This window comes from Lissotriton helveticus, chromosome 3_2 (assembly GCF_964261635.1).
Source record: "Lissotriton helveticus chromosome 3_2, aLisHel1.1, whole genome shotgun sequence".
In the NCBI taxonomy this organism is placed as follows: domain Eukaryota; kingdom Metazoa; phylum Chordata; class Amphibia; order Caudata; family Salamandridae; genus Lissotriton; species Lissotriton helveticus.
The window spans coordinates 122953650-122976952 of record NC_136062.1 but is presented as its reverse complement, the minus strand read 5'-3'; the positions used below and the strand labels follow the sequence as shown (position 1 = coordinate 122976952).

General features: G+C 44.2%; 1 protein-coding gene across 19 annotated transcripts in view; it reads right to left on the bottom strand.

Moving 5' to 3' along the window:
• The window catches only part of TCF12 (transcription factor 12), a 797238-nt gene that overhangs the window by 132591 nt on the left and 641344 nt on the right, over window positions 1-23303 (bottom strand). The window lies entirely within an intron of this gene.

Below are 23303 nucleotides of genomic sequence, written 5' to 3'. Positions count from 1 at the left end.
GGTTGTGTTTGCCAGGCTTATGAATATTTGGGGGATTCCTAAGCCTCACCCTATACATGATGTGCCTCACACATTAATGAGTGATTATCTGTCTCAATTAAGGGACAGTTTACTTTCCATTCATAGGCAGGTTCGAGAAGCTTGCCCGGACAAGTCACAGGCTGACGGACATGACTTACGCCCAGGTGACCATGTGATGGTCAAACTATTTCAGCGAACAAATTGTTTAGAACCTCGCTGGAGGGGCCCGGATCAGATCCTCCTTGCCACCCGAACCGTAGTCCGAGTGCCCAACAATAAAAACTAGATATACGCTAGCCATAGCAAGAAGGTTCCACACACTTTAGTGGACCCGGCTACATTAAAGGATCATGGAGACATTTTGGTCACAGAGACATGACGTGCTGCATCACCTGAAAAAACTGAGGAAGTTTTTCCAGATCACACTATCCCCTGTACATCCAGGTACCTACTCCGACACGGGAAGAAAGGCTCTCGAGTGCAAAACAAGACAGGTGAAGCCACTGTTCTGAGTGGTTAAGTCTGACTACAAAGGGGGGGCCGCCTATTAGTGGCTACTCGTCTCAACGCCAGTGAAGAAACCAACGTCCACTCAGGACTCTTAGGGAGCTATCTTTCTTGTCGTTTGCCGAAGATGATCCCCCCTAAGGAGAAGAAGGGGATTGCTGCGATAATGTGTAATGGCTGTACACTTTGCATCCTTGGTTTGACTTTATTTGCTGCTCTTCTCGCTACTGTAATGTGGGTAGCGGAGGAAGTAATGCCTGGGGCTTCCTTGCTCAACATTACTGCTACCTCGCCTACTACAAAGGAATACCATTTCAATTTGCTGTAACATGAACAGGGCTACTGGCAAAATCTGAGAAACAATACATTTCTTCAAATGATGCATCAGACACACCAGTTAAGCAATGCTATTAACTTTTGGGTTTGTGGCAAGATTCCTCCTCATTAGAACATAAAAGGAATCCCAGTGCCACCACTGCCATTTTCTCACAATGGCTCATGCCAAGCTTGGTTTAAACTACTATATGCTTCCTATAAATGTAACCTCTCAGAAACATGGAATGTGGGTGACCTCAACGCCAAACTGAATAAACTATGCTATCCCAATGAAGATGGGGACCCACAAGCAAAGGAGACTGTCTTGGAGATGGAAGAATATAGTAGAGGATATGCAGCAACAAAACATGTGTATCCAAACTCTAAATCGGCTAAAGAAAATGGGCCACCTGTTATCTCTGTTGTTCTGACTACTGGCCCCCTCTGTGTACAGAGTACAGGCAATGTGCTAATGGGTCACAGTAACTGTACTACAGTGTTGCAAATGTCCACGAGGGGCCGAAGCAGCTTCCTTGCATCACGTCATACTTTCTTTGTTTGTGGAGCTAAGGCATACTACTTCCTACCTTCAGGCTGGTCTGATACCTGTTACATAGCCTTTCTTTTACCATCTGTGTTTTAGCTCCCCCAACATACCACCAAGATTGGCAATTGTTCAATCACCATGTTGGTAAGTAGGGGAAAACGTGCCATTGATGTCTCTGTAGTCGATCAAACAGAGACCACATGGGAACAATATACAGACTTTAATAAAGGATTTTTCTTCTTCATTAGCCCAGTACAAAACAGCAAGCTGGTCTGTCTCCTCACTCGTACAATGGAGGCAGTGATTAATCAGACATCTGCAGCCTTCGGAAACTTGACGGAAGAACAAGTATTCATCCGCATGGTCACTTTACAGAATAGACTTGTTTAAGATGTTGTTCTAGTTGACCGAGGTGGAGCATGCCGTGTCATCGGATCCAGCTGTTGTGTTTTCATACCGGACAATTCACCATCTGTCTATGCAGCCATTTCCAAACTACACAAGATAGCCACCGAAATACATCAAGACCCAGGAACACGGACTTGGACTGGGTGGTTTTGGGACTTACTTTCAGCTTGAGGTTTGAAAGTATTATCAGTTCTATTTGTATTAGTAGCTATTATCTTCTCTTGCTGTCTGTTTATTCATTGTGGACCAATGCTCTGTTCTCTCTGTACTCCTGCCTGTACCTACTGCATACCGCCTGAAGTAAATGTCCAAGATGCAAATGCCCGCCTAGCAGAGGAACGAGAAATATATGGACTAATGGCAATAGATGTTGAGGATATATGTTAGGCCTTTTATAAGGGACAAAAACTGTCTTAGCTTATGCTAAAAGGGTCGTCTGTGGAAAAGTGTAAATACTATGTTAGCATAAGCAGCAGCCATGTTGACTGTCGCGTCCATTTTGTTTCTATCATATTCATTTTATTCTCTGCTGTTTGCCTTTTCACCCAGCCTGTCTCCTTAACTTTAGCTGACCTCTCTGACATGGTCAATCTGATGTATGTGCTGATGGGCTGGAGCTGCCGGTGCACCTGTTATCAAATGATTGCTTATTGCCGCCATAAACATTCCTTACTCCAACTCCTCATCTCCTGACCACAAGGTCACCCATCTGCTCTTGTTTGCCTATAACTATTTCCGTGCTTAAACTTGTATCCTCTAGTTTTCCTTCTCATGGGATTACACTGTAACAAACCGTACATAAGGGTGATGGTTTTTGCATTCAATGTACTTCCTCCCACAACACTTAAGGGTGTTGTTCGGACACAGACCCTCTCATGAGTGTTTAATAAACTTGGTTTGTTTTACTTCACTCCAGTGCCGATCTCTCTTTTGTTAGTCTTCGGTCCCGTGGACAAGAGGGTGACCCTGCACCAGTGTGCCCTCACGGGGGTACATTTCCACAGTGTGATGTAGGTTCGTCAGGGAAGGCTGAGGATGAGTCTGGCTGCGGCATTCTGTATGCTCTGAAGTCTTTGTATAAGGTGTCCTTAATGGATATGATCACATAATTGTGGTTAGGTTTACCACATTCATTAGTATACACTCACTTGTAACAGCTTAGTACAATAACTGCCCTTGATGAAAATTGTTTGCAGTAATTGTCTATGGATTTTATAATATATCTGATGTGAACTGCTTTCCTGCATACATAATGCATCAGCCGTGCACTATGGAGGAGAGTGAGGCCTTCGACAATGCAAATTATTCCGTCACTCTTTCTGCCACAGTTCATAAGGCAAAGTCTTATGGACTATGGACTTGTGGAGTAGTGTGGCTCAGTGGAGTAGTGTGGCTCACTGGTTAGAGGCGGCAGACCCGGGAGCAGAAGTCGGCCCGGGACCAGGGTTCAATTCCTTAAGCGGCAGGGTCGTGGACTTGGGTCAGCAGACTCGATAATTCTCGCTTCGGTGCTTACTTTAATCAGGGGTTCCACTCGGCAACTCTGGGCATTAGCTTACCTAATCTCCACAACGGCCCCATCAATTCCGGGGATGCCTGGCTCCACCTTGGGGACTCCCAGCAGGGACCATCCCACAGGGAAAGCTAGGACGGGTTCCCCAGAGTTATACAGCGCCAGGAAACCTACGGACGGGTAGCAGTGCGCTTTACAAGCTCAAATACATTTACATACAAATACATTTACAAGACTTCAGCCATGCCCAGCGAACTACGGACCTAGAGTGTGGCCTTTGGCCAGACTGTGCGAAATTCGCCTGACCCCAGAGACCTTTACTGCAGCACAAATTCTATTACTCTTCAGTGCTAAGATGTCTGATTCCTTAGAGTCACTGAAGCCTTTTCTTTGTTTGAGATCTGAACATCTGTTATCCATGAATGGAATTGCTTCAATATTAGCTTATGTAATATATGTGAGAAAATGTATGCAGCTAGTGATACCAACAATAATTTGTAATGCTATCAGGTGATGTTATTTGCGATACCACGAGAAGCACGTTTGGAGTAATAATTGATTATTTATTGTTTTTCTGTCTAATGTTTTTAGATTGTAACCAATTTTGTTTTTATGTTATTTGCTCATTACTGAACTTAGACAGCAGAGATGTACCAGTAACTAAAGACTTTAAACAAGATAGAAACAAACTTTTTATCAGGACGGTAGGGTTCCCTAATAGGCATAAATATAAATCTGCACTCTGAAGTAAAACGTTACTTACCCTGTAAACCTCTGTTCATGCCATGCAGTGCTGTATATTCACATGCTGCGCATACTCCTGCCATCTAGAGTTGGTCTCGGATGTATACAGTTTGTTTTTCTTCAAAGAATTCTTCTTGAGTCACAAGCAAGCGTGTGGCCGCCTCTTGCTTGCAGTGTGCATGGTCATACACTCCATGGTTAGATTGCTTTCCGCACAACAGGTGAGCATGACTGGAGCAGAGCGATACAAGAAATAGAGAGATGACCATGCAAGGGAAACAGAAAGTCATGTTAACTGCAACTGCCAAAGCGGGTGGGTGCATGTGAATCTACAGCACTACATGCTATAAACAGATGCTTATAGGGTAAGTAACATTTTCCATTGAATCGTGTAGCTGTGGATACATGTACTCTGCATAGACTGAAAAGCTGCTCTGCCCTAACTCGTGGCTAGCCTGTGGATGTTGCAGAAGACTGAAAAACAAGACAGAAAAGGGTATGTAGTACAGCCTGGCTAACATTTGCTTGTTGGCGGGCTAATACATCTACACAGTAGTGCTTTGTGAAAAAGTGCGGTGTACACCAAGTAGCTGCTTTACAAATGCCAACTTTTGGGATGCTCTCAAGGAAGGTCATAGCAGTACCATTCCTTCTGGAGGAAGGAGCTCTAGGGAGAGAAGGTAAAACTCTTTTTGCTTTTGCATGACAGGTTTGGATACATTTGACTATCCAACTGGCTATACCTGACTTTGATGATGCCATTCCTTTATGTAATTCAGAAAAAGCAACAAACAGGCGCTTAGTTTTCCGAAATGGTTTTGTTCTATCTATATAGTACATTAAGGCTCGTTTCACGTCTAAGGTATGAAGAACCCTTTCCGCAACTGAGTCAGGTTGTGGAAGGAAGACAAGACGTTCTATAGACTGGTTAAGGTAGAAAGGAGAAACCACTTTTGGAAGAAATTTAGGGTTCGACGAAGGAACACTCTATATCTATTAACATGAAGTAAGGGGTTCTTTTAATTTAAAGCCTGGAGCTCCCGAACACAACTTAGTGATGGCTATTAGAAAAGCTACCTTCCAAGAGAGAAATTTTAAAGGACATGACTGGAGGGGCACGAAGTGGGGACCGATACATCTTATGAGGACAATATTAAGGCTCCACATTGGGTTGGAGGTACCTGGGGAGGATTGATAGTCCCTTCATAAAAGCTTTGATAACTGCAATTATGAATAACGACACATGTTGCCCATTTTGGAAATAAGCAGCCACAGCGGTCAGGTATAACTGAAAGGAGGTGAAAGCGAGACCACACGTTTGGAGGTGAAGAAGGTAAACTATGTTCTGAACTGTGGCTGCCAGAGGGTCAATGTGGTCTGAGAGACAGTGATAGACAGATCTCTTCCATTTGGCAGCATACAAGGAACGAGTAGTTGACCTGCACGCTTCTCTAAGAATGTTCATGCATTCTGGAGATAGATTGGATAGCCAAATTCTAGGACCTAAGGAGCTAAATCCAAAGATTGAGACTCTTGGGGTCAGGGTGTCTGATTTCTCCATGGTTCTGTGGGAGAAGGACCATCCTGCTGGGGATCCTCCTGTACGGAACCAACAAAATCTCCAGGGAAGAGGTAATACATAGTTGCCTGGCCCAGGTGGGGGGCACTAGAATGAGGGAGGTCTGCCTCGGCTTCAGAACCAGGACGGAATGAGGGGGAGAGGCAAATATCCCTGACTACTTTGTGCATTGTGCATGGCCAATTAGATGGCTCAGCACTACAATTTGTTTTTGTGATTGTTACAGTGTGAAATACAAACCAATATAATTTAACACAACTGTTTGACAATGCACAGATTCAACTGTATTTTTTCAAAAAATGATTTCTTTATTCATGTTTTTTTATTCTGCTTTTATTCCAAATTTAGCCAAGATAGTTTGTCCCGAAGGACTTCTTCAGGGATTTATGTGGCGTGTGCTCACGCCGAAAAACCTGTGGCAGGTTCCTAAGGCAAAGCACAGACGTGGGAACATGCTACAGGTTTTTTCGACATGAGCCATCGGACTCACAGTATTTACAGTACGACAGACAGTACATATAAGAAATCCCTACTCGGATTCCAGAATAAGATGCCACAAGACGTTAATTTCTGCCTGAAACTCTTTGACCCCAGAACACGTCACATAAAGTGGTACATCCATCCACAAGTGGGCACCTTTCCACTAGAGGTCCTAGGGAAATCTGAATATTGTTGAGAAAACCATTGTATAATTCACACCATAACATTTCCATGCCACTTCATTTAGAAGAACCTACGTGTGAAGCCCAGAAAAAGTACTTCGGGACAAAACACATTTGTTACATTTGATGAATAAAAGAAGACATTTAAAAAAAAAAAAAAATAAATAAATAAGAACATCATGATTAAAGAAATCTTTTCTTTTGAACAAATACAATGGAGTCTGTGCATTATGTCAAACAGTTGTGTTAAATTATATTGATTCAAATTTCACACTGTTACAATCACATGCAAAAATGGTAAAGCTGAGCCATCTAATTTGGCAAATGTTCATAGATTTTTTCCTGTGAGGAAGATAAAGGGGGCGGACTTCTCGACTAACGCACTACTCTGGTCTATTGACAGTTGTTTTCTATAAAAGCATTTGTTGCATCCTTTCCTGGTTTTAACAATATACTTACTATCGCTTCATTCCATGATTTGGGAAGTTCTCCTTTATTCAGGAAAATTTCATTAAGAAGGTTTGTAAAAGGGGTCAGAACATTCTCCTGGAGTACCTGATATAGTTCATTTGGTAAAGAATCTAGGCAGGCCGCTTTCCCTCTTTTTAGTGTTTTTATTGCATCTGCAACTTCCTTCTCACTTATTTTTAGATTCAATTGCCTTCTTTGTTCCGGGGATGCTTCAGGAATCTCTACCATTTTGAGCAGACTTTGTATCTGATCTTCATCACAAGTATTTTCTTCCTTGTATAGCTCTGAAAAAAAATCTGCAAATTCCTTTCTTATTTGCTTGTTCTCAGGAAACACATCCAGTTTGACCCTCTCTATGTATTTTGTTAACGTGATTCCTAGTTCGCTCTGTTCTTGCTTTCCAGGCGAGAATTTTCCCACATCCTTCACCATATTCGTAATTGGAAAGTTTGCTGACCTCCCATCTTTCTTTTACTATTGTTTCCAGATACTCCGACATTCCAATTTCTTTATTCTTGCTCTTTCTCTTAATTCTTCACTTTCGTGGTCATTCGTGGCCTCTTTTAATTCTCTATTGAGATCCAGTAAGTCCCTTTCAATATTTTGTATAAAGACTCTTTTTTCTCTATTTTTATGAGCCATTATGCTCATGATATTCCCCCTCATAGGCTTTAAAAGCATCCCACGTTACTTGTTTGGAGGTTCCTTCTTTATTCAGATCAAAAAATTGCTGTGTTTCCTCTGTTAGTTTAGCCACACTTGCTTCGTCTAAGAATATTCTCTTATCCACGGTCCATCTTTGTTGCGTTTGAACCTCCGATATCACCAAATTTTATTTCACTGCGGAATGGTCAGACAGATGTTCTGGGATGTGTTTCACCTTACTTGTATACTCCGCAAGATTATAACTAAGAAGAAAAAAGTCAATTCTGGATTCGTGTCCTAGCCTCTTATTCTTAAAGGTAAATTTATGTTCTTTATCCCCCTTCACTTTCCAAATATCTATTATCTCTAGATCTTTCATGCAGATTCCTACCCCCTCTCTCATTTTCGGAGTTGATGGTAACTTCCCTATCGGGTATCTGTCCTCTTTTGGATTTAATAAGATATTGAAATCTCCTGCCATTATTATAGGAGTATTTACTGTGAGTAGGTGGACATATAAATCTTGTATTGATTCCGGATCATCTACATTTGGACCATAATATCCCACTATTGTATATTGATTATTAAGTACTTTAGCCGTCACACTTGCCCATCTCCCTTTCTTATCTACTTCTGTTCTCTCTATTATTACTTTAAGGGATTTCTTGAATATAACCGCCACTCCTTTAACATTGCAATTTTGATTTGTGCAGATGCAGTGATGTATCCAACTTTGCTTTTTCTTTATTGGATCCCATTCTTCTTTTGTTAGATGGGTTTCTTGGATTATCAGTATCTCACAATCAATGTTTTTTAAATATTCCAAAATTCTTGCTCTTCGATTCCTTAGTCGCAGCCCATTTACGTTCCAGGTCAAAATATTGAGTTTTTTCTCCTTCCCTCTTATATTTGTTCTACTCATTTTTAACCATGGTTTTGAAGGCCTCTGAATTCTCTCTTGGCTTGTTATAAGGACTTCGCTTTTTTTTTTTTTAAATCCCAGTTTGATCCCCACCCGGTGAAACTTCTGTTTTTTAACATTTTATTTTTTGTGCGTATTTCCCAAGTGTTTGTCCCTCCCCTGGAGAAGCCTCCCTCTTCTTTCTTCCTTTGGGCTCCATTGCCCTTACTTCGAACTCCCCCTCTCAACTTGTGTACTTTGAGTTAATGCTCCTTTTACTTTAATTGTTATTATGCAACCATCGAGTGTCTTTTTAGTCTCCAGCTTATTCTAGTGTGAACCAAAACTATTTGTGAGTACTAGCATGGGCATCTTCTTCCTGCTGGGCCTTTCTTTGTTCTATTAGTCTTCCCACCTCCTTTGGGTCCTTAACATTAGACATCTTGTTCCGCCACATGATCCTCAAAGAGGCTGGAAAACGCATTTGAACATTTGCACCAAGCGATTTGAGCTGTGGCATAAATTGGCCCAGCTCCCACTGTCTATCTTGTGTGGCTTTTGAGATGTCTGATCTAATTCTACAAGTCCAATCGTCTTTGGAGAATGATGTTGCTTTTAGACCTTCACTCAAGATTTTCTCCTTAAGCGCGTACGTCAGAAAATTAATCAATATTTTCCTTGGATTTTTCCTTTGGTTACTTTTCCTGAAGGGATCGCGATGGATCCTTTGTATGTCATCAGCTAGGTTTACTGTTTTGGTCCAGGGTATCAGTTCTTCCAGGAGCCTAATAGTGAACCCCTTTATATCGTTCCCTTCCAAACCTTCTGGAATGTTTAAAATTTTAAGATTATTTCTTCGGGCGTGGTTCTCTAAAGACTCCATTCTCTCACTTATCTCTGATTCTTTGATTTTCATTTTGGTTATCTCTTTACGATTGTCTTCTGTTTTTTTCTTTAGACCTTCCACTTCCCCTTCCACATGCGTTACTCTTTCTATCAAAGTGTTTATTTTGTGGTCTAGTGTTTCACATGTCTCCTGTATCTTGATCTGATTTCGTTCAGAGGTCGCGAATCTGCCCCTTAGCTCCCTCATCATCTCTCCCATCTCCCCTAAGATTTTTTCTGTTTGAGACCCTCCTGTGTCTTCTAGATTTTTGCTTTTTTCCTTTGATTTAGTAGGTTCCGGTTCTGGGACGATGCTGGGGGATATTTGAGCCTGAATTTGCGTATTTTTTTATACCTGGTCTCTTCCTGTAGTCTCCTGTTTATCAAATTTCTCCAAAACCTGGTACTGATTGCTTACTGGGACTCCATAGCTTTCTATACTTGATTTTTCTGCCATCTTTACCTCCTTTTGTGTGATATCTTCACTTTGAGAGTCTCCAGATCTCTTTTCACACCCCTCACTCAGACCCTTCTTCTCTTGTAATTTAAAATACAGACGTAGGGAGGGGGTGTTTTTTTGCAAACTTTTCCCACCTGGCTTAATCAAGCTGAGCCGTGCTGCGTTTGACAGTGGTACAGTGTTTTTTTTCTTCCTTTAGCAGTCTTTGGTGTTTTGCAAGGCTTGCTTTTACCTCTTTCCGCGCCCCTATTTTCTTCCTTGGATAGATCTGTTGGTTTCAGGTCTTCAGTTTTGGTTATATCTTTAACTTTATCCCCCGATGGCCACCCTTCAGACTTCTCAGACAGTAACCTCCTCCTGTGGACCTTCCTTCCGTTAGGGTAATTGGGGGGACACCTTAAGTTTATCCAGTTTGCCTTCGGGAGATGCTCTACGCAGCTTCCTTCTCTGCTTTCAGGCTTACTACACGCTGCCTCTGCCTTGGCCTTAAGGTCCCCTTCCGTACCTTCCGTACCTTTAGACCTCAAAATAACATAAGAGAAAGTATTTTCTGGAGTCTTTATTTGATGCACTGCTTTCCTGGAACTTTCTTTTAGAATGTTTTGTGTAATGACTATACTGTAGTCCGAAGTTATGCCTCCTTCTCCTCTGATTGAGACATGATGTGGGACACGGTGTGCAGTTTTAATGCTTATTACTCGAGCATGAGCCGCTTTCGCCCACATTAACGGTGAATTCCTCCAGAAACCGACCCCCTTGTTGGTTTGGTCAGGGTGTTTGCTTTCGGTTCCCTCCAGTGCTACACCCGCAGGCTCCTTCCTCTGGCCGTGGCGCTGTGACTAGCTTCTCTCTGGGCCCCCAGTCACCTCGCCTCTCCTGCTCCACAAACCCCCGTCTCTATCCCCGGAAATTGCACCAGAGTCTTCACGCCGATCCACCTCGACTCGGCAACCTGCCTGCCCCTGTGCACCGTGCTCGGCGTACTGCGCTCCGCACTGCCACAGAGAAACACCAGACGCCGAAACCTCAAGACTAAAGGGGAGAGAGGAGGTGAGCGAGGAGACCGCAGCGACCCCGCAGCAGCGCCCGTAAGTAATTTTCAAAGTCGAAACACCCCCATACAAAGTCGTTTCTAGTGTCCAGTCCCTTTAATGCCACATCACGCAGACCCGCTCATCATGACCGCATACCTGATAGTTTTTGGATTCAACATTGATGGCCGCTTTTCCAATCGATATTTTCTTGAATGCTCGGTATAACCAAATCACCGCATATTTTACACAGTCTCCCTTTTCACTCGGCGCCGGTTTTGTTGGTTTCTATTTTGGTTCTGCCTCGGCTGGAAGTGTTACATTACTGGTGCTGAGAGACGGGGGAGCTCGCGACTAGACTGCTTAGTCAGCCGCCATATCCCTTCTAAATAGCGACTACAAAATATACACGCAAATATTAGCAAAAAGGTTGGGGGCAGTGGCAGGGTCCCTAATTCACCCGAATCAAAAGGGTTTTATTAAGGGCAGACAGATCACAGAGTTGTCTCACGAATTCATCGCCACCATAGATATTGCAACCCAAAATCACATACCTTTGGCAGTTATAACATTCAATGCTGCCAAAGCGTTTGATCGGGTCAGCTGGCCCTTTCTTAGCACCACACTACCAAAATTTAACCTGGGAAATAACTTTGACACAGCTGTAAAAAACATATACAAGAGTCCAACGGCTAAAATATTGGTTAATGAGACACTTACTGATATTGTGCACATTGAGAGAGGAACTAGGCAAGGGTGTCCCCTGTCCCCATTATTATTTATTTTTTACATAGAACCGCTAGCAAGCCTCCTAAGACGGGAAGAAGAGATTATACCCTTTAAATTTCAAGGATGGGATAAAAAAGTCGCACTATTCGCGGATGACCTGATGTTATTCACCGGGGACTTAAATAACTCCCTTCCAAAAATAGAGAAGATTATAAGTGACTTTGGAGAAGTTTCAGGGTACCAAGTAAATAAGTCTAAATCTGAAATATTGGAATGGAACATCATGTCTGGAAATCCTTTAGTGAAGAGCAAATTAAAGTATCTTGGAGTTGAATATAGTAAGAATATTGAAGAAATAGCAAGCTTAAACTTCAAAAGAGTATACAAGGAAATCAGCAGACTTTTAAAGGCCTGGTCAGGTCTACGCTTATCTTTCATAGGAAAAACAAACCTAGTAAAAATGACAGTAGTACCGAAATGCACATATCTATTTAATTCTCTTCCATTGGAGTTTAAAAAAGCAGAGATCAAAAAACTACAAGGGGAAATATCTAGTTTCATATGGGGGGGCAAAAGGAGTAAGAATCAGTTGGAAAAAACTGAAAAGACACAAGCTACAAGGAGGAATAGCTAGCCTGGATATATTGGAATATTGTAAAGCGTTCCAATTTAAAAATATAAGACTCCTACTAGGCAGAAGTGAGGAATGGCCTGAGTTTTGAAAAGCAATAATTGGACCAGGAAATGCTCATTACCTATACAAATTTGGTCATCCCAAATTTAAAAAACAAAATCAAGTTGAAGGCGTTAAGATCAGCAGTAAAAATATGGTACGAGATGAGAACTACCTTAGGAATACCGTACTATAGCTTTTAGTACAAGCTTTATTCGAGATAACTTCTCATAAAAGCACAACACAATCAAATACATTACAGATAAAAACAATTAATTCATACATCATTATATATACATGCTCTAAAAAACTGTTGCGCAAGCTCATACAATACTAAACAATAAGAATTACACATAAAAGTAAGTCCAAATTACAGTAGGACTACTTTAAAAATTACATAGGGTTAAGTAAGCCTACCTATCATCCTCCGCCTAATTGACCAAGCCCACCCCAGATATTTAGCCACTCCAAGGACTATCGACTCTTGAGTGGATGCGCATAGAATTCTCATAGCCACCACACTGTGTCGTGTCCCAAGATTTTTACAAACTGGAGTTAGCCATACTCTCCTTGGTAACAAATAAGCATCGCAGACAAATAGAAAATGGCCTAAACTTTCTGTAGGAGCGTTACACGCTGGGCAACATGTAGAGATCGAACTCTGCCAGCCTGCAGTGAGTATTTTTAGCGGGAGGGACCCAGACCTTAACTGGAAGACTAACTTCCTGTCCAATGGGGCAGTAATACTGTCCCAATAGTTTTCTAAAATAGGACAGATTTTAACTTCCAAAAAGCGACCAGCCATAGAGTCCGATCTCGTACCACTCCGAAGGCTGCTATCTACCCAGTCCCAATAATGAGACTTGAGGGCTTCTTTACTTGGGAAAACTTCCCCCTGGGGATTGGTCCAGAGGTTAGAGAGGCCCAGTTTAATTAGCATGTCTTGTAAATTCTTTAGCCAGTCGATTTTATGAAAGTTATCTTCCTTAATTATTGCCAGAAATCCATCTGCATAGTGTTTAATCTCTGGAGTTGTCCAGAGACGTCTCCAGTACAGAATGGGGCGCAATCGCGCTCTATCACTAATTGATCGTCTACCTAGATCAAAGAACAGTGGAATTAGGGGAGTACTCTGGGGGACGCCTGTAATTCCTCTAAGGAATTTATTCTCTGATGTCTGTAGGGACGATAACTTTTCCCAGGCCCACAACTCTGCACCATATAGGGCCGCACCTAGGACCTTTGCATCATACACTATGAGGACAGGCTTGATGGGATTGGTTTTAGATTTTCTATGTTCCCCCCGCAAAGCCCCCGAAATTTGCTGATGTTTTAAAACTGTTTTGTCCAGGTGATGTGACCAACCCTGGCCATCTGCTATTAGGACCCCTAAATATGTAAACTCCCTAACCACCTCTAGCTTAGTATCATTCAAGGATACCCTAGCGTGGGCTTTGTGGCGCGGGGAAAAGACCATTAACTTCGTCTTGCCCACATTTACTTCAAGACCGTGCTCTTTACAAAAATCATCAAATATGTTTAGGGCACGCTGTAAGCCCGCAGGAGTCTTGGACATAATTAGGGTGTCGTCAGCGAACATCAGGATCGGGACCCTGACGCCCGCTAGCGAAGGAGCATCTACACCGACATCTAACAACCTCCCCACGATCCCATTAATAAATAGTGAAAAAAGTAGGGGTGCCATTGCACAGCCTTGGCGGACCCCCCTTTCTACCGGGAAATCTGGTGTTGACTCAACGTTCCCACCCCACTGAACTCTAGCAAAATTACATTCATGCAATCGCATGATTAGAGTAAGGAGTTCAGCTGGAATGCCGAGTTTGTGTAAAACCATCCATAACTTGCACCTTGGGACCAAATCAAAGGCTGCCCGCAAGTCGACAAATGCAACATACAGGCAGCCTTTGCCAAGCAATACCGTCCTCCACCGCAAAATGGTGAAGCGAAAGACTTGGTCGATTGTGCTGGTGGCCCGCCTAAATCCCGCTTGGTAGGGGGAAAGAGCATTGTTATTGTCCACCCAGTCCATAAGCTGATTTACAACCATTTTCCCCACAACTTTTTGTATAGTAGCAATCAAGCTTATTGGCCTATAGTTAGCCGGGAGAGACCGGTCTCCTTTTTTGTAGATGGGTATGATAACGGCACCTTGCCACAGCTCAGGGACCACCCCTCCCTTGGCAATTGCATTACCCAATAAAAAGACATACCTCGCCCATCTCTTCAGGTCATGTTTAAAGACATCCGAGGGTATCCCATCTTACCCTGGTGCCCTCCCACCTTGGACTGAGCAAATTGCTATTTCAACTTCCTTAAGGGAGAACAGGTTGTCAATAGCAAAGACTGGCAATATCACCTCCCCTATCCCGACCTTCTTTACTTCTGCATATTGTGGTCTAAAGTACTCTACCCAGGCTTCTTCAGCTACATTATTATCAGGCCTATCGGGGGTACCGCCTCTACCCCACTTTATAATCTTCCAAAAAAGCCTGGAATCCTTACTACTGGAAGCCTCTTTCAACTCTACCCAGTGCTCTTCATCCCATTTCCTCTTAGCTTGGGAAATGCTTGTTTTATACAGTTTCCTGGCTGCACTAATTGCAGCCCTATCTCTATCTCTGATAGCACGGCCCAATGCCAATCTTGCTGACCTACAATCACGATTAAACCACCTGGCCACTTTAGGAGGTTGTTTCCCTTTGGTGCTTTGTGATTGCATAAAGTGCGGTTTTAGGAGACAGAAAAAGTTGTTGTGAATATCTGTAATATCCCTGGAACCAGGGATTGTGGGTTTTGCCACTTCCATAGAAGTAAGAGCCTTATCCACCTCAACATTAATAAAGGTCATTGTTTCTTCATTTGCTAGTACCCTTGGCCATTTCAGCCTTCGCATATCGTTGGCCATAACTGGGATTTGGTCATTTCTTATGAGCGTGTTTTGGGGCCCAACATTCCACCATTTGTGGGTCACACAAAGGGGATTGTGATCGCTTTCCAATCTACCCTTGATAACCATATCATGAACCCCCCGCCAGAGTGAAAGACTACATATTACATAATCTATTCTACTCCTACTATGACCATTATCAAATGTACAAGCACCCTCTTTGTCCCCTGCTGTCCTTCCATTTAGGGATCTTAACCCATGCTCCATACACATGCCGTTTAGTAGCAGTATGTCCTTTGTCCACCGCTTGACTGGACTTAAACGCAAAGATGGTACTCCCCAGAGCATGTCCTCATCATGACCTAGGGGGTCATTTGTACTCTCAAGTGGCTCGAAGGTCCTATTTAAATCCCCAGCTACTATTACTCTGTTGCCTAGTGACTTAGCTTCTAAAAAAACGGACAATGCCTCTAAGATGGAAGAACTCCCTGAGTTGGTACCTCTTGCATAGATGTTATACAGATCGATCACACCCCACCTTTCAGAGGATAGTCTTAACATTTGTATGTCACTAAGGCCCAAATCCAACATTTTAATAGAAATACCCAGGTCCTGCTTTATCCATACTGTAAGCCCTCCCATTGGCCGGCCCCTAGCCCCTCTAGATGCAGGAATTGAAAATTTTAAGTACCCTCGGAGGAAAACAGGGTCACAGGCCCATGTTTCTTGAAAACAACACACATCGAACCCATTGATAAAATCTAACCAGATTTGTGATTCTAACTTGCTGCCCAGCCCAGCAATATTCCAAGATAAAAACTTGCTAGAACTAAACCCATCCCCACGTGCTGTATTTGTGTTAGAGCATAATTGGTGGTTCATTAAGCTTTCATCATTCCCAACCAGTCTCCCGATTTTCCTCGTACTACCCCCATCCATATCATTATCAACGTTTATAGTTGGTGTGGGTAGCTCCCCCGCTCCATCATTGACACCTACTTCCCCACAACTTCCCACCATATTCGAGATCTCATTACCAATATTCAAAACATTTAACGTTAAACCAACATTTGAATCAAGTTCAACACAATCCCATTCCTGGTATTTCCTCCCCTACTAGTATTCATGTGATCAAAGGTCTGTCAACATCCCCACCTTAGATCTTGCCATCCACCCGGGGGATTATGAGTCGGACCAGTGATATAATTATGGCACTGTAACAGTGGAGCTGGTGTAGTAATCCCTGGCCATGGAAGACTAGAGGGGCAGTTTTGCTCATTGAACAGGCTAGTCGAAACACTGGTAGGACGTGGGTAAAAAAAAGTAAGGTCAACAATGCCAATACCTCCATTATTTGTGCCCCATCCCTGTCTTGTTATCCATCCTGCCACCCTTGGATCTTGGAAGTTGACCACAATACAGTCCCCCCCCCAGGTTTTTGATGGTAGAGCCTATCCAATCTATTCTCCTTACCCCCAATATTAGTCCATCAACTTCCCCTGGTAGAGGTCGATTCACCCTTAGCCAGTGCATAACCTTATTTTTAAGCATCTGGAAGGTTTCTCTCTGACCCGTTAAAAGTGGTGGGACATTTATAAGAACTATTACAAAGGGGAAGGAATCTGGGGTAAGATTCATGGGGGGTTTCTTATGAGGTGGCTTTATCGGGGGTGGTAAGGACGGTCTGGGAACTATAGGAGCAGGGCGGGGTATAGGTTTGTTTGCTGTAGGCTGGTTACTAGTTAGTGGGGCAGATGGTAAAGCAGTGCCCGTTTTAGTACACGCATTACCCCCTGCTCCAGTGGTAACCAAAGAGTTTAAGCCAAGCGGCGGTTGTTGCGCCGCAGTCTGAGCTGGAGTTACAATATTAGGAGAATTTTTAGCGGGTCCCGGTGGTACTAAGTCAAGAGGCTTAGGTGGTCTCTTCACAACCACACTACCTATCTTGGGTGGTAATGAAGAATTCGTTTGTTGCCTTCGTCCCTTATCTTGTGATACACATTGGGTAGTATTCTGAGACTTACTACTTTCATCCAGCCTTGCCTGGGCTTTTATTAATGCCTTGGTTGAGAAAAAATTATCTAATGTTACCTGCTCAAAATGGTCTAGCCGGTCGGAAAGCTTACTAATTCGTTCCTCTAATGGGAGCAGAATTGACCGTAACAACCTTTCTAAGTCAGGAAAAAGATTGCAGGGGAGTGGCGGTTTATCTGCCGTTGCCAAACCAGTGTCTGAAGAATTAGTAGTACTAGGATCTGGGCTGTCTAATAGTACAACATCCCCCTCGTGTATAATTTCCCTACTACGGCTTACTTCAGTGACAGCTTTACTGGGGCACGTACTTTTAATTACTTTTCTAAGTTTATGTGGGGGTTTTGCTGGATAACATTTTCTAGGTACAGTAGTCCTTTTCCTTTTTGATCCAGATTTAGATTGGGCCAAGGAAACCTGAGCACATACATCTGCTGTACATGTTATAGAGTCTGTATGGCTCACACAAGATGAAATCAGGTCAGCTACAGTACCCTGGTTCTCCTCGTTGGTGATAGCATCATGACATATTTCAGCTACAACAGGCAAGTTTAGTGATGACAAGGGTGTTACCAATGCAGGGTAGGTTTGTACAGGGCGCTTATCTATAGGATGTTTTAAAAGTTCGATAGATAATCGACGCTCAGCACGCCTCTCTGCAAGCGTTATTTCTTTATCAATGATCTGGGCCGGGCGGTTAAAAAATGTATCTATTGGACCAATAACTGTTGGCCCAGCCTCGACTGATGGAGTCATTGAAACGATACTACTTGGGGATTCAGGCATACCTTATGGTAACCCGCCCTTTTTACAGAACTTACTGGTAAACACTTATCTAACACAGCAATATACTTGAAAATATAGAGTCCGTTAGAGCCAATGTCAGAGGGCTGGCCCAGCCCGGCCTCCTCCGGCCCCGGACGGCCACAGACGGTCCCGCCCTTGTCCCGGGCGCGCTCCCGCGCAGCGGCACGTATAGCTCCTTTTAAGATGAGGGGGAGAGATTATGGGCGGGGGGGCGGGACCAGCAGGGAGAGCAGCCCAGGTGTTGCAAATAGGGCTCGCAGGGACTCCTGGTAAGTTGAGTCCCTGCTTCCAAGCTCGCAGCCCTGCCGGCAGCTCCACGCGCCCCGAGATATCAGCTCCTCTCCCAGGTAGGCACAGACTTGAAATGCGGCGCTGCGGGACCCGCGTAGCGGGTCCGGCGAGGTCTCTCTCACCCACAAGGGAAATCACGGAGGCAAGAAGTCAGTATAAAACAGCAACAGGAATGGCCAGCAAACAACAGGCAAAAGGGTCCTGTGAAGACAAGCTCCTCACCCGCTTTTCACTCCGTGGGCGGGGGGGGCGGGGCCAGCAGGGAGAGCAGCCCAGGTGTTGCAAATAGGGCTCGCAGGGACTCCTGGTAAGTTGAGTCCCTGCTTCCAAGCTCGCAGCCCTGCCGGCAGCTCCACGCGCCCCGAGATATCAGCTCCTCTCCCAGGTAGGCACAGACTTGAAATGCGGCGCTGCGGGACCCGCGTAGCGGGACCGGCGAGGTCTCTCTCACCCACAAGGGAAATCACGGAGGCAAGAAGTCCGTATAAAACAGCAACAGGAATGGCCAGCAAACAACAGGCAAAAGGGTCCCCGTACTGTAGCAAATACTCCCCAATTTGGGACTCTCCAGGAACACCAGAGTGTCTAAAAGATAGCTTAATTAACCCGCTAAAAGAATCCAACATAATCTACTGGGGCCAGTTGATAAAAGGAAATAAGATTACAGAGTGGGAGACCCTTGACAGAGAGACCCAGGGGAAGCTATCAAGATTCATGTATTATCAATTAACAAGTTGGCTTAAAGGAGTGAAAGAAATCGTTCAATGGGATGAAGATATTGAACAAAAGACTCTTAATACAGCACCCTTTAAGAAGGAGATATCATTTTGGTACTGGGAATTGATAAGAGCTGGAGAAGAAGAATATAAAGTCCCGCAAAACACCTGGGGTAACTCCATGCTAAATCGTCCAATTGGGAACCTGTGGAAAGACTCGAATACTATAGCAGTTAGAGTGATAAAATCTGCTCCTCTCAAGAAGAATCATCTGTTCACAATACATAGAGCCTATTGGACTCCAAAAAAACTGTCAAAATTTAAAAATAGCACAGTAAAGAAATGTCCTAAATGTGATATGGAAAGAGCGGATGATCTGCACATGTTCCGAGAATGTCCACTGCTGGCAGAATATTGGGACCTGATTGGTAAGACGCTTTCCGAGGTCATAGAACATCCTATTGAGGTAAGCGATGAACTAATTATTTTTGGGATTTGTAAATATACACACAATATTATATTGTCTAAGGGGCAAGAAAATATCCTATTCTTACTAATTCTTTTAGCCAGGAGGGAAATATGTATAAAATGGGTGAAAAAATTCACCACCAAGTCACTCAGATTGGTTAAACTCCATCTTAAGGATACATAAATTAGATAAACAGGGAAGGCAGAGCAAGAATAAGAATAGGTTCTGGAACATTTGGGAAAAATATATATTGGGAACTGAAAGGGGGTCCAATGATTAAAGCAAAGGCACCACTGATTTCAAGCTAGTCTTGAATTGAGTAGTCAAAATGACTAGCTCCCCTCCCTCCGAAAATCATGTGCTAAGAGATGGACAAAAGGAGGCCCCTGGAGGCTAAGGTAAACGGAACACCTCAAATAACCAAGGGCCGAAGGAATCAAGGAAGAGAGGCCTCTGACTCCTCCATACTCTACAATTTTTTTTTGCTTGATGAGGACTAAAAAAAAAAAAAAAAAAAAAAAGCATTTGTTGCATTGCCCATGGACTATGTGTGTGGGAATCTGGAGTCGAAGTTTGGGCATTTTGCATTTTCTATTGTGGCAAAGAGGTTCATGTCCAGAACCCCCCATTGCTGAAAGGTGCGAAGAAGGTCTGCGGGTGGAGTTCCTACTTGAGGACTTGTTGCTGCATCCTGTTGAAAAGGTCGGCAAAGGTGTTGTCTACTTCTGGGAGGTATTCTGCCAACAGGTGCATCCTGTGGTAGAGAGTCCATCATCAGATGGACTGAGCTGAGAAAGAAGAGGGGAGCGGGTGACCTCTACTTCTGAATGTAGTACATGGCTGTCATGTTGTCTGTCCGTACAAGGACTACCATGCAGGTAAGGAAGGCCTTGAGAGCTAGGAGCTCAAGGTAGTTGACTTGGAGACCTCTATGAAAGGGACCCCAATGGTCCTGGACAGTCCGATTTTGTAAGTGTGCCCCCACTCACTAAGTTCGTTGTGACAGTAATCTTTGGAACTGGGTCAAGAAAGTGCCAACCGTGTAGCAAGTTATTGGTGTATCACCACTGCAAAGAGTGATGGGTGCATGGCTGATCAACACTAAATCTTCCTAATGACCCTCCTTTTGAGACCACTGCCGTGCTAACCATTCCTGTAGCGGTACTATGGCGATGCAGAAGGCCATCATCCCTAGCAGGCACATGACTGTCATTACTGTGATCTGTTGATTTGGCTGAAAAAGAGGCAACAACGCTTGGAAAGACTGCAGTCTTGCCCAGTGATTAATTTGTAAAAACCATAAGTGCCTGGGCCTTCATCAGGAGGCCACTGCAGCATGTACAATCCAGTGCCCATGCCAGCGCTATTAATTACAGTACCAACACAACTACTAATCATCGTCCTCATACCAGTGTGCCAATTTGGACTATTCCAGGACCCCAAAGCCATAAAAATTGCTTTGGTGAGCGGTATTAGAAATTTTAATGTATATTGAAGAAATAAATTGTTGTCCTCATATCTAAAATAGACAAACAGTGCCATCATGTGGCAAACTGTTGTAAGAGCCAGTGCTGACAAGTACTGATGCAAGCACCGGATACCACCAGCTCATATTAAGCACAGCTCTTTCTGACTGGGATACGCCTTGCTGACCTCTGTATTGAGGCTAGTTACCAGATACGGTTTAACTTGTAGGGGCTGGAGATTGCTACTTTATAGCATTGATAGTGAATCCCAATTTGTTCAGTAGATCTATTGTGGCTTGAGTGTGTGCACAACACTTTAGTCATATTGCGCTCATTATCAACCAATAGCCCAGGTATGGAAATACATGGGCCCTGTCTTCGTAGATAAGCTGCTACTACTGCAAGGCATTTCGTAAAGACTCTGGGTGCAGTAGTGAACCCGAATGGCAACACTTTGAACTGGTAACGTCGACCACTTACCACAAACTGGAGGTAGCGAAGATGTGCTGGATGAATGGGAATGTGGAAGTAGGAATCTTTCAGATCAAGTGCTCCATAAAGTAGCGTTGCTGCAACAGCAGTATAACATCCTGTTGGATAACCATATGAAAGTGTTCTGTGGGACAGTCTCTATGGCCCCCTTTTGGAACAGCGCTTGTACCTGTTCCTGAAGCAGATGTTGGAGCTTCAGGGAGAGGGTATGTCTGCGGGTGGGTAGGTCGGGCAGTGTGGGGGTGAGCTCTAGGCAGTAGCTGTGTTGATGATGTCTTACACCCACTGGTATGACGCGATGTGTTGCGAAGCGGGAAAGAACATCTGCATCAGTCCCACGACAGGTACAAGTATCAGGCGGTGGGAAGAGTGGCAAGTCATTTTTTTTTGGGCTGGGGAGGCTCTCTTGGGGGAGCTACCTTAGTATCTACCTTTGGCACTATTTCCCCAATAGGCACCTCTGAAGTAGCACCTGGTGGAAGTTGGTTGGGCAGGCTGTAGCTTTATTTTCTCCCGCATCCAGTCAACCTGAGCCCCAAAGATATGTTCTTCATTGAAGGGCTGGTTGAGGAGATGCTGTTGAACATCTGGCTTGAAGCTGGAGACACGAAGCCAGGCATGCGTGTAGAGGAGGAGGCTTTAGTTAAACCCCGAGAAGCAGTGTCAGCAGCATCAAGTGCTAATCTGTTGGTTTTATTAGAAATCAGTTTGCCTTCTGTGACCTACCCCCCACACCCTTCACTGCTCCTCTGGGAGGGGTTTGAGGAGCTCCTCCATTTCGTTCCAGTGGGTCCGATCACATCTAGAGAGTAAACCAATGCAATTGGTGATGTGCCAATGGTTGGCAGGCTGTGCTGGGACTCATTTACCTGCTGAACCTATTTGTTGCTCTCTTTTTCCAGTAAAGGAGTATTACTGGTGCCTTGAGTATTCCCTCTCTGAAGAGTGGTATGAAGCACTAGGGATTCTTGTGGGAGCTGGCTTCTAATATATAGAAGCTCTGAAGAAGAGGCCTTGTATTTTTAGTTTTATCACACCACGGAAAAAAGACTGGCTTCAACGGACTCCTTGAAAATATCAGGGACTGGTTTGAGCATCACATTTAGCATAGACAGGCACTGTGGAGAAGGTAGGGCAGGGCAGATGTTGGGATCAGTATCCCCAGGCAGATCTACATCATGAGTCTCAAGGGTCATAAGTGTCCCCCTGTCCCACGCGTGTCCCCCTGGGGAACAGTGTAGTGACCCTGTGGAGTGTGGGATAGTGGGTCAGGGAAGGAAGGTGGAGGGGAAGGGGATGATGAGTGTCTGGATAGCTTATAAGAGTGGGGAGGCAGACCAGTGTCCGGAAGAGGACTAGTGGCTTTACCTGGTTTCTTAGTTGCTTTGGAAGAGGGGGGGTCTCCAGAGCTTCTTTAAAACTAAGCTTCACTTAGAAGGCCCAAAATCCGGCATTGAAGGCTGTGTGAAAATGTAGCCCGTTTGGGAGTGGATTACAATTTGTTTTTGTTGGGCAGGTTCATGGGCTCGCCTTCCAATTGGGGAGGAGTGTTTTGGAGCCAAAGTCGACTTATGCTTCGAGTCTGACTGTTTCGGATCAGATGGTCGGGCTGGTGCCAAGCCGGGAGCAAGTGGCGCAGAGGGTTTCTGTTTTTAGATCTTCTTCTGCACTGAGCTGCCGCTGGGCATATCATCCGAAGTTGATTGTTGGTGCCACCCATGGCCTGAAGGCTATGGGGGCCCATAAGCCTGCTTCTGTGGCTTCAGAGTAGCTGAATGCCCCTTGTGGGGTAGAAGCTCTGAGCAGTATGGAGGGGAAAGCTGTACTCACGACCTGTTGAGCCGGCATGAGATCTTCAAGCTCGAGTTCGGAGCTGGAACTTTGTTCGGCCAGAAAGCCTCCTCGTCAGCAGCCAAGTGCACGGGATGATGTTCCCCCTCAAGATCCTAGGTGCTGAAGGGGTTTGGGGTATCTTCTGTGCTGCTGCAGATATCTTGAGGCAAGGGGTCCAATAGTCTCGAAGGGTCGTCTT